This window comes from Plasmopara halstedii (genome assembly GCF_900000015.1).
Source record: "Plasmopara halstedii genome assembly, contig: Scaffold_322, whole genome shotgun sequence".
Lineage (NCBI taxonomy): Eukaryota > Oomycota > Peronosporomycetes > Peronosporales > Peronosporaceae > Plasmopara > Plasmopara halstedii.
This window is the reverse complement of record NW_020187243.1, coordinates 1,689,361-1,689,853: the sequence shown is the minus strand read 5'-3', so window position 1 is coordinate 1,689,853 and position 493 is coordinate 1,689,361.

Genomic DNA, 493 nt, shown 5'->3' with positions numbered 1-493 from the left:
GTAATGAGATGCCATGCGGTCGATTGACTACGGTTGAAGCGTATGATGGTATCATCGACGACATCAAAGCAGACAAGGTATTCGGCTTTCTTGAATGTGATATTCGAACACCAGAACACCTCAAACAGTACTTTGGTGAGATGACTCCAATTTTCAAGAATGTACTGATCGACTGTACGAATGAGAGCGTCATTGGTAAGCACATGTTCGATCCAGCTGACAATAGCATAGACCACACAGATACTTTTGCTTTTGCAGCAATGTATACACGTGCTCAAGCGTCATACCAAATTTTCGTTTTGCCTTAGCATCCTGACTCTTGTAGCCAGCCATGCGCTTCGCTGGAAATTGGGATGCGTTAGCAGGTTTCTTATCCGGATATTGGAGATTATTGAAGCAGGTCTGATACATGACCTTCTCTGAAAGACCAGGCAGGGACACTCTATCCGCAAACATATCCAGATCGAAGCGCTTAAATAGCTCTCGCTGAGCA